Source organism: Phyllobates terribilis, unplaced genomic scaffold, assembly GCF_046119375.1.
Source record: "Phyllobates terribilis strain yellow unplaced genomic scaffold, ASM4611937v1 Scaffold_5__5_contigs__length_657084704, whole genome shotgun sequence".
NCBI lineage: Eukaryota > Metazoa > Chordata > Amphibia > Anura > Dendrobatidae > Phyllobates > Phyllobates terribilis.
Genome location: NW_027362765.1, coordinates 122,619,582 through 122,638,342, shown reverse-complemented (window position 1 = coordinate 122,638,342; position 18,761 = coordinate 122,619,582).

Sequence of the window (18,761 nt, the reverse complement as noted above, 5' to 3'; positions counted from 1 at the left end):
CGAATTCTGTTTAACATGTGCTCCAGCATGTAAATCACCGGAATAGTCATGCTGATAATGGCATCGTCAGCACTAAACATCTTCGTCGCCATTTCAAAACTGTGCAGAAGGGTGCATAGGTCCCTGATCTGAGACCACTCCTCCAGCGTGATTTGCCCCACCTCTGAATCTCGTTGGCCCAGGCTATACGTCAGAACGTATTGCACCAGGGCTTGTCGGTGCTGCCACAGTCGCTGCAACATGTGCAGAGTTGAATTCCACCGGGTAGGCACATCGCATTTTAGCCGGTGAAGTGGCAGGCCCAACGACTTCTGTAGAGATGTAAGTCGCTGAGCTGCGGGATGCGAACGGCGGAAGCGAGCACACAGGGACCGTGCCCTCTGCAGAAGGCCATCTAGTCTGGGATAGTGGGCTAAAAATTGCTGGACAACCAGGTTCAACACGTGAGCCATACAAGGCACGTGTGTGACATTGCCCCGGCGAAGGGCCGCACCCAGGTTTGAAGCATTGTCGCACACGGCCTTCCCTGGTTTCAGGTCCAGTGGAGACAACCATTCATGAAATTGGTTCTCCAGAGCTGACCACAACTCCTCAGCTGTGTGACTCACATTTCCCAGACATTTCAATGTAAAAACCGCCTGATGACGTTGAGCCCTACTGCCAGCATAGTAAGGAGGTGTGCAGGATCCCTTCTGCGTAGTTAGAAAGCTTGTGGCATGACCAGACAGGCTTTGGGTGCAGGTGGAAGACCGAGAGGAGGTTGAGGAGGCAGAAGCAGTGGAGGAACTATGACATAAAGAGGATTGACGCACAACTCGTGGGGACGGCAAGACTTGGACAGCAGCCCCTTGTCCTGCTGTCACCATAGTTACCCAGTGCCCAGTCAGCGACATGTAACGCCCCTGTCCATGCCTACTTGTCCAAGTGTCTGTGGTGAAATGCACCCTGTCACACACAGAGTTTCTCAAAGAAGCGGTGATGTTATGTGCGACATGCTGGTGGAGCGCAGGCACACCTTTCTTTGAGAAGTAGTGCCGACTGGGCATCTGGTACTGGGGCACTGCGACGGACATAAGGTCTCGAAAATCCTCTGTGTCCACCAGGCGGAAAGGCAGCATTTCTGTAGCCAAGAGCTTGCAGATGGTGAAATTCAACCTCTTAGCTTTCTCATGGCTAGGAGGAAATGGTCTTTTACTTGTCCACATCTGAGGGACCGAGGGCTGGCTATTGTGCTTAGACGGGGTTGATAAGGGTGTCCCCGGCAAACTGCCGGTCTGTGAGGAAGATGCAGGCGGACATGTTAGGTTGCCTTGATCCAAAGGTGGTGCTATCGATGTCGGACAGCGCTCAACACCAGCTGGTGTTACCACCTCCAAAGAAAATGATGACCTGCCAATCACGCTGGCTGTTGCAGGTAAAGAGGTGGCAGGTCTGCGCCCCAAAACAGGTGTGACTGCTGTCCCCCCAGTCACAGAGGATGAAGAGGCCGTGGATGCACAAGATATGGGAGACGGTGGTTGGCCCGGCCGGCTAGGCCGCATTGTAGCACACTGAGCTTCCCACTGCAACTTATGCTTCATGTCTATGTGCCGGTTCATGCATGAAGTACTCAAACTATGTATTTTTTGGCCTCTACTTAGCTTTTGCTGACAAATGTTACAGATAACACGAGTTGGGTCATCTTTATCGATCTGAAAAAATGCCCAGGCTATGCAAGGCTTAGCACCCATGCGACCTGAAGAGCCACCACGACTTGTGGTGAGAGGCAGAGTTGTGTTTGAGGATGCAGTTGTTGACGTGCTTCCAGTACTACGTCTCTGTCCAGGAAGGCGCAACCTGACCTCGTCGTCACTAGCATCTTCCTCCACCTCCTCTGCTGACCTCATCTCTTGGCTGACTGTGGGTTGACAGTAAGTGGGATCTCCGACCTCATCATCATCACCCTGTGCGTTATCACACCCGTCGTCCTCAGAGCCAACCTGTTCCTGCCCTGACAGAAAACTAAAGTTGTCGCTCCAATCAGGTATTTGAGTCTTATCATCGTCTTCCTCATTGTCTCCACCAACAGGAGTTACAGTTTGGGAATGAGGGTCTACATTATGGTCAGAACCTTCTGCGTCTGGTCCTGGATCCGACTCATAAAGATTCTGGGCATCAGTGCAGATCATTTCCTCGTCTGGATTCACAGAAGCGCTGGAGTCGACCTCTGATTCCCAGGCTATAGTATGAGTAAACAGCTCTGCAGACTCAACCATCTGTTCTACCTCATACTCAGACGGGCAGCTGGAGATTTGGGAGCTGTGAGGAAGCAAGTGCGATTTGGGTGACACCTTTGAGGACTGGAGTATTTGTGATGTTGAAGTTGATGTGGAGGAGAGCCCACTTAAAGGAGCACTTGATATCCGTTGAAGCACCTGCTGTTTTTGTGCCTCATCTGGAATTTGTAGCGATTGGCGTGGCCGTAAGAAAGGGATCTTATCACATTGTCCGCTAAAAGAAGTAGACATTTTAGTTTGGCTGGAAGATGGTCTTTCTTCTGCAGATGTTACTGTTGCTTTAACACCTACCCCACGGACACAACCTTTTTTCCCCTTCCCAACACGCCTATTCCCCTTTCCACCAGCAGCAGGCCTTTTTCCACTCATTTTGGTGGTTAACTAATTCACAACTCTGGAGTTGTTTGCACAAAAAAACAATGGATGGTAACCGAGCAGAGCTGAGTGGCCAAACTGTGGTATTAGGCCAAAACTATTGGCTGGGTTAGATGCAGAAAAAAATTATTTTGAATTTGCAACCTGATGGAGGTCAGTATAGATGGATTAATAGAACAAGACCCACACACAGCTAGAAGCCCAATATTTTTTCAGAGGTAGATGCAGGAAAAAAATATATTCAGTTTGCAACCTGATGGAGGTCAGTATAGATGGATTAATAGAACAAGACCCACACACAGCTAGAAGCCCAATATTTTTTCAGAGGTAGATGCAGAAAAAAATATATTCAGTTTGCAACCTGATGGAGGTCAGTATAGATGGACTAATACAACAAGTCCCACACACAGCTAGAAGCCCAATATTTTTTCAGAGGTAGATGCAGAAAAAAATATATTCAGTTTGCAACCTGATGGAGGTCAGTATAGATGGACTAATACAACAAGTCCCACACACAGCTAGAAGCCCAAATATTTTTTCAGAGGTACTGTAGATGCAGATAAAAATTAGTTTTAATTTTCAACCTGATGGAGGTCAGTATAGATGGACTAATAGAGAAAGTCCGACACACTACTAGAAGGCCAAATATTTTTTCAGAGCTAGATGCAGAAAAAAATTATATTCAGTTTGCAACCTGATGGAGGTCAGTATAGATGGATTAATAGAACAAGACCCACACACAGCTAGAAGCCCAATATTTTTTCAGAGGTAGATGCAGGAAAAAAATATATTCAGTTTGCAACCTGATGGAGGTCAGTATAGATGGACTAATACAACAAGTCCCACACACAGGTAGAAGCCCAAATATTTTTTCAGAGGTACTGTAGATGCAGATAAAAATTAGTTTTAATTTGCAACCTGATGGAGGTCAGTATAGATGGACTAATAGAATGATGCTATGCCCAAAAGATTTTACTTCACTAGGTGCAGTAAAAAAATTGGTATTCTATACACAGGTGGTATATCTTGCAACACAGATAGGCTACTCCACTGACTAACACACTCTGCAATAGGCCAAAAAGGATTAGCTTTGCTAGATTCAGCCAAATGCTGTGAAAAAAACTTGCACAGCACTGGCACAGACCTGCCTGGCAAAAACTGATAGGAACTGATGTAACCTAGTCCTGAAAAGGACTCCAATTACAATTAGTCTTTACTCCCACAACCTATCTATTTAAGAGCACAGACCTCCCTGATAAAAGTCGTAGGAAATGCTGTAACCTAGTCCTTAAAAGGACTGCAATCACAACTATTCCCTACTCCCAAGCTATCTGTATATTTGTGCGAAAATTGGCTTGAAATTAACAAGGTATAGCGCACACAGCAACAGCGGTGCCGTCTAACACGCAGCTGCAGCAGTGAGAAAATGGTGGCGACGGGGAAAATGGCTTGGTCTTATAGGGCAAGGACATGTGACATACACTGCCAATGACACATGCCCTTGCTTGTGTGAAAAAAAGCACTTCGCTCCGTGTGTGCGCTGCTGATAGGCTGACAGATTGCACCTCCCCACTGCAAATGCGGGAAAGAGAAAAAAAAATGGAGATCTTCATTGTTCCTGCAGAGATCCATCCCCTGCCCCTCCCCCCACCCCGCTGTACACTCAAACTGCGTATTAACATTAATTTTCATCATTACTGAGAAAAAATCCAGTTATGATTTTGGTGCACGAACAGTTATCGAACATAACCTCGAACAGCCGAATTTTTCTCAAATTGTTCGTGTTCGCCGAACGGCTCGAACACCGCCAAAAACAGCTCGAATTTGAGATTGGCGAACAGTTCGAGTAGAACAACGCTCATCTCTAGTCCCTTTCTCACATTATTTTCAGGGGTACCATCATTTCTTTCCAGGCCTATTTCATGAGTTGAATTTTTTTTTAAATTCTGTGGAAGCAGGGCTGAAAAGCAATGTCTGACTTTCATTTGTTCATTTTCATAGATTTTTAATTCATTATTACTTTTGTCAGATTCAAGTTATTTCTATGACCATTGTGGGTTTTTCTTTCATTAAATGAGGGGTACCAACAATTTTGACCACGTGTTTATATAGTATATAGTATCACCTGTGTATGTCACTGGTGATCACTGTATTACGTATACACTATATACAGAGTTTCTGTGTATAATGTCACTGGTGACCACTGTATTACCTGTATACTATATACAGAGCTGCTGTTTATAATGTCACTGGTGATCACTGTGTTACCTGTACACTGACACTATACAGAGCTCCTGTGTATAATGTCGCTGGTGGTAATAACAGTGTTGTTAGTATTGTGGTTTGTATTCATGATCAGTATTGTAGTATTTGGTCACTTTGGGGTGGTAATATGTGGTCTTGTCATGGTGTGGCCGTATTTGTTCCTTGTATGTGGTATTATTCGGTCACTATGTGGTGGTAATATGTGATCTAGTCATGGTGTGGCGATATTTGTCCCTTTTGTATGTGGTATTATTGGTGTTGATATAGTGAACTGTGTTGTGTATGGCGGTCATTTTGTTCTTGCTGATATTAACTAGGAAAAGATTTTTTTCCATTAGGCCACAGCCCCACCATTAGTATTTGGTTAGTATTTTTTCTCAGGAGTCGCTGCCAAAACAAGGAGTGGGTGATAAATGCAGAATTGGTGACTTGTTTCTATTATACCTTTTCTCTGATTGTTCCTCACCTGGTTTTGGCTCCCACTCCTGAGAAAAAATACTGTCCGGATACTGACCAAATACTGATAGTGGGGCCGTGGCCTTAGAGATTAAATACTTGGACCAGAGCGGCAGAGATGCACTTACAGGGGCTCTCTGGTGAAAACAAGTAATCACCTCTCCACAGGATCAGTGCTAATATTGATTGGTGGGGGCCTGACTGCTGGGACACAATTGGCAGAATGTGGAGCTTTTCTCCCCATTAGACATGTGAGATGCGACCACTCATCCAGTCATTCCCTCAGTGGCTGTGAGTGCTGCTCTTTTTTGGAAGCCCCCCAAGAGAATGAATAGAGCTGCGGTCAGACGTCCCAGCTGTCGCTGCATTTTAAAATGGGGATAAGTGTCCTGTCAGGGATGAAACTTCCCCATTCTTCCGATAGGTGCGTTTTCCAATGTTCGGGCCCAAACGATCAATAAGTGATCACCTATCCTGTAGAGCCCATGGATCGGTGATAACTTGTTTTAACCAAAGAACCCCTTTAATGCAAACTACCGTAATTGTACATCCCAGTTAGTGTCGCACAGTAGATGTGCAGGAGCCGCCAGTCAATACTCCACTATAACAGGGATAGCGGATAACAGATATTTGCATATGGCTGTAGGTGGGCCCCTAGAGTCAGTTCTCCCTGTGGGCCCCAGACACCCCAGTCCGACCCTGGCCCCAGCCCAATAGCACAGTGTTTAAGTCCACAGTGGAGTGGCTTGCACTAAGCCTGTCAGTGGTATCCATTTTAGAGCAGCCAGGCGACCACTGACATTACATCCTTACAGCGCTGGGGCAGTAGGGATGACACATTCTATAACTGGACTCATAAAATACTAATGATAATATCAGAATTGCAGAGCTATTGTTACATGGATTTCCAAAGTAAATACAAGAGTTTCATCAGGTGTAAGGAAACTATTTAATAATGATTTGTAAGATAGCCACAGGGCACATCTTTGAAGGGAAATATATATCACAGAGGTGGTTATCCTCAGTGATGTAAGCCCGGAAGCAAGCTTAAGCACATATAGTGCTGAGAGGATTAATAGGGCGTGGCAAGGGCCCGGTTTACGAGCAGTCAGAGAGATGGATGGGACTGACTGCTCACCTATCCCCACCCTGGGGCATGGTACGGCAGATAAATAGGAGACCAGTTGTCTCATTCAGTGACTGAGAGTGAAGGTTAGAAGTCCTCCTGTGAAGTGGTGGGTTAGGGCACACGCTGTGGGCCAGAACTGACTTCTCTTCACCCTGGAACCCCTCTTCTAAACGGGAATCTGACATTTGTGTGTTGTGCTGTGGGGTGCGTTCTGTGCTCACTTGTCGTTCAGGAGTCCTTGTTACCTCCCCATCCTTGGGACCAGATACAATTGAACACACAACAGGAGACATTAGGTCCAGTTCAACAGGTTCAGATTTACTCTGCAATTCAGATACATGCGGCTGCAGCATACAGAATGAGGCAGAGTCCCCTCTGGTTGGTGTTCCCTTTGCTCAGTACACTATCAGTTCTTGACTCTGTTTTGCCCGAACTAGCCCCACTTCAACAGCTTCTGTTGGTAACAGGGACTTTATATCTGGCATTACAGCTTCCCTGAGGCCCACCATCTTTCCCTCTCGCTGTGACCTGACCGGCCTCTTCCCCTCAGGGGAGACAGAGCCATGGAATCCAATGCCTCTTTGGGGCCCCGAGATCCGCGTGAAACTTTGGATGTGTTCTCTTACTGTTTGGGAGACTTGAAACTGACAGGACCCTTTGCCACCTATGCATCCACTGAACTTGAACCTCTCACTCACTGTCACTGACTGATACCCCCTTCAACTAGGAAGCGCTTCCCCTTTTTATCTGATCTAACCCCTCCCAAAGTGTGGGTTATTCCCAAACTATTTTATTTATAACTTACTCTGACTGCTGCTAACTGTATCCCTATGCCTTCCACTGGTTTCCCTAAGGACAGCCCTCCCCGAACTCCGGGGATGGCCTTGAGGTAAGATCTCCAGGAAACTGAGACACAAACCGGCCATAAGGATAAAATGCAGATTTATGTAAAAACATATAACAATAAAGCATTACTTTTAGGGATGAGCAAACATGCTCGGTGATACTCGGATATCATTCGAGTATCACGGTGCTAGAATATGCTCGGCACTCGACGAGCATTAGCCGGTGCTCGGATTTGAATCTCGAATCCCCGCCCCGCATGTTTGGCGCCTGTTTCACAGCCAATAAACATGCATCACTGTAATGCCGTAGCCATCTTGATAGTGACATTACTGTGATTGGCTGGCAGTATTACATCATCAGGGGTTATAAAAGAACAGGCGCCGCCACGCTCGGCACACTATCAACATTGCACAGTTCAGGGACTTTTCTTATTGGAGGGAGAGAGTGGTTGTCTAGAGGTGTGTGTGCACAGATTAACGAATCAGAGTCCTCTAGTGTTGATACTGGTGCTTTTGCTGAACCATCATATTAACAGTCCTTTAAAGTGCTAAACCTGTGTTTTGCTGTTTGTATCAGACACATTCTGCATTTAGCCTAGCGAGAGACAGTTGCAGGAACAGGGAGAGTGACTGAATACACACTCTAGGCAGGGCTTAGGGCGTTGCAGCCTGTTGCTACATATATAGCTGCAGCAGTTGTCCACACTCTTTTTTGGGGGGGGAGTGAAAAAGTTGACTATGTTGTCACTCATAGAGTAGTATGTGCTTATTGCGTTACATTATGGTGATATATAACACTCCAAAAAAGCGTTCAATTTTTTTTCTGGATTCAATTAGTCATCCATAGAGTATTACATGCTTTGTGTTACATTTTGGTGGTATATAACACTCCAAAAAAAGCGTTCATTTTTTTTTTTCTGGATTCAATTAGCCATTTATAGAGTATTGCGTGCTTTGTGTTACATTTCAATGCCACATAACTCTCCAAAAAAGCGTTCAAAAATGTTTCTGGATTTAATTAGTCATCCATATAATATTACGTGCTTTGTGTTACATTTCGGTGATATATAACACTCCAGAAATGTGTTCAAAATTTGTTCTGGATTTAATTAGTCATTACAAGCTTAGTGTTACATTTCGGTATAACGCTCCAAAAAAGCGTTCAAAATTTATTCTCTGGTTGAATTTGTCATCCATACGTATTACATGCTTTGTGTTACATTACAAAGATATATAACACTCCAAAAAACCTTTCAAAAATTTTTCTGGATTGACTTAGTCATCCATATACTTTTACGTGCTTTGTGTTACATTACAGTGGTATTAAACTCCGAAAAAACACTTTAACTGCTACAGGTGACCAATTAATTTTTTTAATTAAAAATAAACTTGGTTTCAAGAGACCTAGCAATTAGAAAATGCATAAGTCGTGCGGTAAGGGACGGCGAAGTGGAAGCACTGATGATGGTGCACGCAGACCCCGAGGACATGGGGCAGGTGCGACTATGCCTGTTTCTGGAGCCTTGTGGGACAGGAACCTATGTGTCATGGATGGGCGTATTTCTTGTAAACATGCCAATCCATGACACATAGGTTCCTGTCCCACTTTGCAGGGAGGCACGGGACACCACTTCCGAAGCCACACCAGTGAGAATAGGTGGTCGGTTGGATAATAGATAATGTTTCCAGCATGCTTGCCAGCACCACTCAGTCTTCCACACGGTCCAGTCTCGATCACTTAATCCTCACCATGTTCCTCCTTCCTCCCACCATGTTGAGTCCCAGGAGACTAGTGATCCCACACAAGGACAGTCCTAGGAGCTCTTTATAACATTATTTCTTGATTGTGGCCTCTCACCCTGCATGGTCCAAAAGGGACAGGAGGAGATGCTGTTTAGTGAGGCACAAAACTTAGAGTAGCCATGGCCACAAGAAGATGATGGTGGGGAACAGCAAATTTTGTCTAAGGAGGAAGATGATGATGAAACACAGTTGCCAATAAATCATGTTGTTGTTAAGTCATTGGTTACCCATTCACCACAGAATACAATACAAACTCATCTCTCTCACCCACAAATCTCTCAACAGTTCTGCACCGCCCTATATCTCATCCCTCATTTCTGTCTATAACCTCTCCCGTGCCCTCCGTTCTGCAACTGATCTAAGACTAACATCCTCCTTAATCCAAACCTCACACCTCCGTCTCCAAGACTTCTCTCGTGCCGCACCAGTTTTCTGGAATACACTGCCCCAAACGATCTGATTGATATCTAGCCCCCAATGTCTTCAAACGTGCTTTAAAAACACATCTGTTTAGACAAGCCTATCACCTCAACTCACCAATCTAACTCTCCCTTGTCCCCTCCTAAATGTTAATCTTAATCTGCCCCTGCCTATTCATCTGTCTCCACATCCTCCAAGAACCAAATAGCACTCGGCAACTGCTCTTAGACAGATACTGGTTGATGACCATGTTCTACCTGTTGTCCCTCCATTTCCATATAGATTGTAAGCTTGCGAGCAGGGCCCTCACTCCTCCTGTAACTGTTGAAATGTGATACATTGTATTGTTTATATTGTCTGTATATGTCCCTACTTAATTGTAAAGTGCTGCAGAATATGTTGGCGCTATCTAAATAAAAAATATTATTATTTTTATTATTATTAAGTCACCCAGTCAGGAGGACCAGCGTGCGGCGGTGGAAGATGAAGTGGTGGATAACAAAGTCATCGACCCAACCTGGGAAGCTGGCATGCAGAGGGAGAAGGCGGGCAACTGTTCCCCAGAGTAGAACCACTCGTGAATTTCTCCGTCAAAGAGTTATGTGTTCCCCAGTCTGGGACTTTTTAAAGAGAGTTTTGAGACAAAAAAATGGTAATTTGCAACCTATGCCATGCCAAGATCATCAGGGACATGACCACAAAGAACCTAATCACCACCAGCATGATTAGGCACATGTCATTTAAGCACCCAACTCGGTGGGTTGAACGCCTAGGTCCACGATTGGTGCCAGCGGGTGACACCACTGCCTCTTCCCCTGTGCTAGGTGCTTCCCAACCCCTTGTCCATGACACTGGCACAGATGCCTCCTGTCCTGCACCTGTCCTTGCACATTCTGACGCACCATTATCAGGCACTTCCAATTCGTTGTCCCAGCACAGTTCAACTGTCCCTACCCCAAGCCATGGAACGAAAGAGAAAGTTTCCAGCCATCCACCCACAGGCCCAAATGCTAAACGGGCACATTTACAGGTTGCTTGCCGTAGAAATGTTGCTGTTTAGGCTTGTTGACACAGAGAATTTCTCATGTCCCCAGCCATCACTTTTTCTCTCGGTGTGGCGTCAGTATCTTGTACCAGCACGTGTCCAGGAACATCGCCCATGCCCTTACCAATGCACTTACTGGTATTATTCACTTAACGACCAACACGTGGATAAGTGTTTGTCGCCAGGGACGCTACATTTCCCTGACGGAACATTAGGTCAACATTGTGGAGACTGGGATCGAGTCCCACCCTGGCACGGCACATGTGCTCCTGATTCTGAGGATTACTTGCCCTACTTATATCAGGTTTTCCTCCACCTCTTACATCAGTTTCTGCACCCACTCATCCTCCATCTCTGTGTGTGTTATCTCAGAGCATGTTGTCCACATCAGCTGAAAGCTGGAAGCTCTGCGGCACTGCCTCAGTGAAGAGGCAACAGGCTCTGCTGAAGCTAATTTGTTTAGGAGACAAACCGCAAACCACGGCAGAGTTATTTAAAGGAATAACAGATCAGACAGATCTGTGGCTTTTGCCGCTGAACCTATAACCAGTTGTAAAAGGGGGCAGGGTGGTAGTCATTGGCGAGTGGCACATCTGTTTCAGTGACTTTCTCTTCACCCCGGCACGCTACAGAAATATGGGGATGTGCTTGTCCCTGGGTGTGTGTGTGCTGTGGTGATTCTGTGGAGGGAGCCTCCATACTCACTTCTGACCCGCCGTCTCGGGTGTCGACTCTTTTAGCCTTCAGAAAGAGGAGAACGGACAGTTTGATAAAATCCAAGTCTATTTTACTTGTCAAACAATCAGCATACAAAGGATAGCAGGAATTACACTTATTCACTTCTGCACCAAACAGAGGCATGTTCTTGGCGGTTACTGGCGACGGCACAATACTTGTGGCAAACGTTACTGGTAATTCACAGTTTAGGCAGAGGACCTCCATATTACTAATGCAGTGCCACCCGGGTCGATGTGTTTCACCGTGGAACTGCACTCAGACCAATCTTTCCTCGGGAACAGAAGTAAGGGAGCTTCTCCCACTATCTTCTTCCAATTCGTGCCCAGACCCTGCTGTCTCCGTCTATCTGACTGCAGCTCTCGGGCCTATCCAGCACTAGGGCCGTTCCCACCACCTGTCTTAGAAAGGTTCCTCACTGTAGGTCCCCCAACTTGCCTGTGTCCGGAGAACACTGTCGCACTGTAGTTTTGCTGAGAACACTGACTCCCACACACACCCTTCTGTTGTACTTGTTCCTGTGTCCTCCTGACACGTCTCCACTCTTCACTCTCACTGAACAACTAACTAAGATGGCCGAAACTAACCTCCCAGAGATCCCTCAGTTCCCCCTTGTCACCGAGGGCGGCCCATCCTAGGTTAACACTCTATGTGCCCCCAACTACCATGAGGGTAAGATAATACAAGTATAAACCTCTGCTGCCATCTAATGGCCGTACCTGAAAACAACAGTTTTTTTCAGATGACTAAAACATACACAGTTATTAAAACAGTACAGTTCTATAGGGGAGTGGAGTAAATATTCTCCACACACCCCTCACACAGTCATGGTTGTGTGTGATGATGGGCATAATCCGGTGGTGGCTGTGAAGCTTGGCAAGCTCAAACACGTACCAGGTTTGGTACACATGCTCAAATTGGTAGATCAGTGGTTTCTGAAAACATACCCAGATTTGTCAGAGCTTCTGGCCAAGGTACGCCACATCAGTGTCCATTTCCGCAAGTCAGCTACAGCTGCCACCGCTCTGGCAGTGCTGCAGCAGCGCATGCAAGTGTTAGCTCACCAACTGGTGTATGTGACGTCACCACGCACTGGATCTGCACATGCTGGCAAGGCTTTGTGAGCAGCGAAGGTCAGTTGTGGAATACCAGCTTCAAAACGTCCGTCGGTATTCTGGTCAGCCTCCGCACATAACAACTGTAGAACAGGCATGTGACACGCCCCCCTGGGCCGTGGGGTACTTGGTAGCCGGGCCAGTCGATGCTGGGGGATGTCACAGTGGCTGTGACCCAGTCCGTGGCCCAGGGCGGTCAATAAAAGGGGGGTTAATTGAAAGGGGTTTATAGTTTCTATATATAATGTTCGTGACACCACCTGTGGTATGCAGCTATATGGAGCAGCCGCTGCGGTGCAGATCCTCTGGAGCTGTTGGTGATGCAGTACAGTTGGTTCAGCTCTCCACAGGAAGAGCTAAGCTCTAGGGCGGTGCAGTGATGATTAATGTGGTAGATGTTGCTGTGCAGTGTAATGCAGGGGATGGTGCAGATAATAATTCTAGGACACAGTGGGGTGCAGTCTTCAAGGTTTACTCACAGTTGTTGCACTCCAGGTTGCCAGCACCAGGCTAACCTCCCACGTCGTCCTGTGTTTACCAAGGCAGGGGTTCAGCAATCTCCCAGGTGTTTCAGGAGTAGTTAAACGGGACCCCGTTCTGTGTGCCTTCCTCAGTCGTCTTCCTGCGCTGGCTCTCACCCTCCTGCCCTGCGCCTCGCAACCAGTGTCCCAAGCCAGTAGCCTCGGATCTTGTCGGGCAACCTGCAGTCCTCTGAATTCTATATGGCTACCTTTTCGGCGATATAGTTGCGGCTGTGAGCAACTGCACCCTGAAAGTACAGAAGCCTCCGGTTTCTAGCTGAGCCTTGTAGTTCTCCACTAGTTAGGGGCCGGTCCCCTTTGCGGCCTGATCCCTCCACGTTCCTGCAGATTCGGGCGCACAGGTGGCTTCCTGGGATCCCCTCACTCCTGGAGCCTTCCTCTGCTCCCTTCCTCGTCCTGCCAGTCCTCCTGGGCCTCTCAACTTAGGCCCGCTCCTTCCTCCTCTCCTCCTGAGCAGAGCTCCTAGAGAGCTCCTGCTCCCACTGCTTCTCCTCAGACTGAACTCTCTGACTGGTCTCCCAAGATGGCTCCCCTTTATATACTCCTACTGAAGTTCTCCCCTGAACTACCTCCTCCACCCACACCCACTACATGGTTCCATCCTCCAGCTAGGGACCAGGGACTGTGCTCTCCCTTAGGAGCAATCTCGCCCTTCCCTCTGAAGTGGAGTGTAATGGATGTGACTCGCCCCCTGGGCCGTGGGGCACCCGGAACTGGGCTTCTGTGTGATGCTGGGGGTAGTAGTGGCAACCCGATTCCATGGCTCAGGGTGGTCAGACTAGTGGCAGTCTTTTATAGGGTTTTTATGATTTAATGTCCGACTACGCCACCCGTGGATTGTGGTCAGGGTGAACCGCCGCTGAGGGGCAGACCACTGAGGCTGGTGTTGTGGGTGCAGCAGGGAATAGTATAACTCCCCATGGGAGGAGTGCAGCCTCAGGGCAGTGAGAGTCAATGGTGGGGGTTGTGGTGCCGGGTGTCCCAGTACCGTTAGTGCTGGCGCGGTAAGAAACACAGAGTCAACGTGTTGCAGTCCAATGCCTTTTACTCACAGTTATTTTCTAAGCCATCTCTGCCGGCAATGACTGCCCAAGCCGTGCTGCGTCCACCAGGTGCAGGGCTCGGTCAAACCACGGGCAATTCAGGAGTATAGCCCAGGACTCCCTTCTTTCCTTTCTCTGGCCGTGCCCCACCAGTGACCAAACTTCTGTCCAGCTGCCGCGGATCTATGTGGGCAAACGTGGGCCCCGTTTCCCGCTATCCTATATAGTGCCTTCCTAGTAGGTTTGGCGGGGGGTCGCACCAATAGATGATCACGACCTCCGGTCTTTGGCTGAGGGATAATTTACCTCCACCAACTTGGGAATCCGGTACCCTTATTCTGCCCGACCCTTCACCCGTTATCTCGTGGGTTCTTAGGGTCCCTTCTGCCTTCTTGTTTCTGGAACCTTTCTGCTCCTCTTTCTCTCCACCTTTCTTCCTTCTCCTTCTCCTCTTCTCCCTTCTGGCTCCGGCCTTCACCCTAGGCCTGCCTCGTGGAGCTGAGCTCAGGCTGAGCCACAGCTCCCTGTCAGCCCTCTCTGGCTGAACTCCTTCTCTCCCTCCACTCACTGAACTCCCTCCTAAGATGGCCCCCACCTTTTATCTGCTTCACTGTGTCTGAGCTCAGGTGACCTGCAACCAATGAGCTCCTTCCTATGCTCCAGAAACCGTCCCCTTCTGCTCCTACATCACAGGGTTTTCTCCCCCCTCCCCACTCCAGCCAGGGACATGGTCTGTTGTGCCTGCATATATATATATAAATGGGAGCACCGTAGAGCTGTCCCCCGGAAATGGGGTGTGTGTGGTGTATGCAGCTAACTGAGCCCTGGTCCATAGTCCATCCTTACCCGGGAGTGGAATATCACACCTCTGCACACCTCTGGTTGAGGTGCAATACCCCTGTAGCAACCGAACCCTCGGGGCGCTACAGATGCAAGTGTGTGGGTCCCTGGCAGTACTCCATCCTTATCTGAGAGTGGGGTACCACACCTCTAGGTGAGATGCAGTACCTCTGTGGCGACTGAACCCGCAGGGGAGCCACACATGGATGTCTGATATTTATTCTCAAGACTTTGAGGACTAGACAAAGATGGTGAGCGGTGATGACCCCATAGTCAGCGCAACAATCCTGCTTAAACAGTTGCTGCTCACAATTAAACATGTAGCTATGCATACTGACCAGGTGGAGATGAAGAAAGACATGAAACAGAGAGATACTACCCTGCCCAGTCTCATCTCATCTGCTTAGCAAAGATTGGGTAACAATAAGGTTGTGGAGGCTAAGGAGGAGGGGGGGGAATACAAGCTGGTTGCTAGCGCAACACAGACTTGTACCCACACAACCTTCGTCCCGTATTTCTTATGTGGATGGGCTGAGGAGGGGAATGAGGAGGAAGAGAGGGAGGAGGAGATGGAGAGTCATCACTATGGTGGAAATAGGGAAGTGTTAGCTGTAGGGAACTTGGTACATATGGCTGACTTTATGTACCGCTGCCTTTCGCATGACCCTCGCATTATATTTATCTTGGCCAAAATAGAGTACTGGTTGTTCACCCTGCTATACCCATGCTAAAAGGAAAGCTTTGCATCTTTCCTTCCTGAGGCGGAAAGGTCTTCTAAAATGGTGCTATAACCGAAGGCCTTTGTGGAAAATACGTTGAAAAAATTCCCATCACACAACACTAGCGGTAGGGGGCAAGCTTCCTTGCCCAACCAAGGAGGAGAAGCGAGGGAGAGAGACAGCAGAGGCAGGCATACGTTGTCAAAGGCCTAGGCCAATTTCATGACACCATCTCAGCGTACAGGACCTGATGACCGGGTATTTTTGACAAGGAAGGAAAAGTTTTTAAAGATGGTCAAGCAATACGTGTCTGACCAAACCAGCGTACTCCCTAATTCCTCTGCGATCTTCAACTTTTGGGTCTCAAAGCTGGACACCTGGCATGAGATGTCCCTCTATGCCTTGGAGGTATTGTGCTTCCCTGCCACTAGCGTTTTGTCTGAGCGGGTTTTTAGTGCTGCCGGGGGTGGTCAATACAGACAGGCGCTTTTCCCTTTCAACAGTGAATGCTGACAGGCTAACTCTGATAACAATGAACAAAGCCTGGATTAGCTCCAATTTTTCCACACCATCGAATGACAGCAGCACATAAAGTGTTTTTAATGTACAATGTTTGAATGAGGCCCTCCAGTTGTTGCCTTCAAGGGTGTATGGATGACCCTATTTATAATTTGATTCTGGCTTTGCACTATGTGCAAAGCCTTTATGAGTGTAGAAGTACCACAACTCCTCTTTCTGATTTTTTTATGAGGCACTTCAAGTTGGTGCCTTCAAGGGTGTATGGATGACCCTCCTTATAATTTTTTTCTGGCTTGGCACTATGTGCAAAGCCTTTATGAGTGTAGAAGTACCACAACTACACTTTGTTAATTTTTTATGAGGCATTCCAGTTGGTGCCTTCAATGGGTCATGGATGACCCTCCTTATAATTTTTCTGGATTTGCACTTTGTGCAAAGACTTTATGAGTGTAGGAGTTCATCAACTACACTTTGTTAATTTTTTATAAGGTCCTCCAGTTGTTGCTTTCAAGGGTGTATGGATGATCCTCCTTATAATTTTTTCCTGGCTTTGCACTTTGTGCAAAGCCTTTATGAGTATAGGAGTACATCAACTACACTTTCTTAATATTTGACTGAGGCCCTACAGTTGGTGTCTTGAAGGGTGTATGAATGACCCTGCTTCTAATTTTTGGCAGGCTTTGCACTGTATACAGAGCTTTTATGAGTGTAGAAGTACCACAGCTACACTTTGTTCACAATATTTGAATGAGGTACTACATTTGGTGCCTTCAAGGGTGTATGGATGACCCTGCTTGTAATTTTTGGCAAGCTTTGCACTGTGTTCATAGCCTTTATGAATCTAGGAGGAGCACTACATGACAATATTTGAACATAATGTACATGAGGCCCTCCTAATATCTGATTCCCTCTTCCATCTATTTTTTGGCAGTTCTTGCTTCCTTCATAAATAACACTGAAATGTCCATGGTTTTAATAAAAATTTAAATTTTGGTTTACTGAAATTATTATTTTTTCAAATCCTTTTTAAATTTGACCTTACCTTATATACAAGTCATTATACAGGCAAGAATGTTTGTTAACATTTTTTTTCCTGTAAACTCCAATTTCTCTTCAATTTTGAATATTTTATTGTCAGTCCTTAACCCCTTAATAACATCTGACGTACTAATACGCGTCTGTGCCCTGGGACTTAAGAGCCAGACCCGTATTAGTACGTCATCGCGATCGCGCCCGCACACAGGCTGTGCGGGCGCGATCGCCGCCGGGTGTCAGCTGATTGTCACAGCTGACACCCGGTACTATGTGCAGGGAGCGGTCACGCACCGCTCCCAGCACATTAACCCCCGCGATGCTGCGATCGAAGTCGATCGAAGTCGATCGCGGCATTGCGGGGGCAAGGGGAGGTGATCGGCGATACTCACCTCCTCTTCCGGCTTCCAGCGCAGTCTGCAAAGGCTTCCCGGGTGTTGCCATGACGACCCGATGTCGTCATGACAACATCCGGGTCACCAGAGAGCAGGAAGATTGCTTGGACATGCGCAGTGCATCTCCAAGCAATCTTCACACTGTGCACTTCTGACAGCCTTCATGGCATAGGGATGGTGCTCCATTCCTGTGCCATGCAGGCGATCAGAAAAAAAAAGTGAAAGTCCCAGAGTGGGACAAAGTAATAAAGTGTATAAACTGTGTGAAAGTGGAAAAAAAAAAAAAAAAAAAATGTGCAAAAATATTATAAAAAAATAAAAAAAATAATACACCAAAAATAAAAATATAATGTACCCATCAATAAATATTATTATAAAAAAAATAAAAAAAAAACAATAAAAGTACACATATTTGGTATCGCCGCGTCCGGAACAACCTGACCTATAAAACTGTCCCACTAGTTAACCCCTTCAGTGAACACGGTAAAAAAAAAAAAAAAAAAACCAAGCAAAAAACAATGCTTTATCACCATACCGCCAAACAAAAAGTGGAATAACACGCGATCAAAAAGACGCATATAAATAAAAATGATATCGCTGAAAACGTCATCTCGTCCCGCAAAAAACAAGCCGCAATATAGCTCCATCAGCCGAAAAATAAAAAAGTTATAGCTCTCAGAATAAAGCGATACTAAAAAATATTTTTTTCTATAAAATAGCTTTTATTGTGTATAAGCACCAAAACATAGAAAAATGATACAAATGTGGTACCGCTGTAAACGTACTGACCCGAAGAGTAAAGCTGCCCCATCAATTTTACCACACGCGGAACAGAATAAAAAAAAACAAAAAAAAACAATTCCTGAATTGTTGGTTTTTGTTTATTCTGCCTCCCAAAAATCGGAATAGAAAGCGATCAAAAAATGTCACGTGCCTGAAAATGGCACCAATAACAACGTCAAGTCATCCCGCAAAAAACGAGCCGTCACATGACTGTCTGCCAAAATCTGGAAAAATTATAGCTCTCAAAATATGGCGATGCAAAAACTAGATTTTACAAAAAATGCGTCTTTTAGTGTGTGACAGCTGTCAGTCATAAAAACCCCATATGATTCTGGCATTGCTGTAATCACACCGACCCGAAGAATAAAGTCGTCTAATCACTTATACCGCACAAGGAACGGCGTCAAAAATAAACTCTTGAGTT